Source organism: Physeter macrocephalus, chromosome 21, assembly GCF_002837175.3.
Source record: "Physeter macrocephalus isolate SW-GA chromosome 21, ASM283717v5, whole genome shotgun sequence".
Lineage (NCBI taxonomy): Eukaryota > Metazoa > Chordata > Mammalia > Artiodactyla > Physeteridae > Physeter > Physeter macrocephalus.
In genome coordinates, this window is record NC_041234.1 from 7,025,469 (window position 1) to 7,026,014 (window position 546).

The following is a 546-nucleotide window of genomic DNA, read 5'->3' on the forward strand; positions in this document are numbered from 1 at the left end:
TCCTCTAAGAGTTTGACAGTGTCTGGCCTTACATTTAGGTCTTTAATCCATTTTGAGTTTGTTTTTGTGGATGGTGTTAAGGAGTGTTCTAATTTCATTCCTTTACATGTAGCTGTCCAGTTTTCCCAGCACCACTTATTGAAGAGGCTATCTTTTCTCCACTGTATACTCGTGCCTCCTTTACCAAAGATAAGGTGACCATATGTGCATGGGTTTTCCTCTGCTCTTTCATTCCTGTTCCATTAATCTATACTTCTATTTTTGCAACAGTACCATACTGTCTTGTTTACTGTAGCTTTGTAGTATAGTCTGAAGTCAGGGAGTCTGATTCCCCCAGCTCCGTTTTTCTTTCTCAAGATTGCTTTGGCTATTCAGGGTCTTTTGTGTTTCCATACAAATTGTGAAATTTTTTGTTCTAGTTCCGTGAAAAATGCCATTGGTAGTTTGATAAGGATTGCACTGAATCTGTAGATTGCTTTGGGTAGTATAGTTATTTTCACAAAATTGATTCTTCCAATCCAAGAACATGGTATATCTCTCCATCTG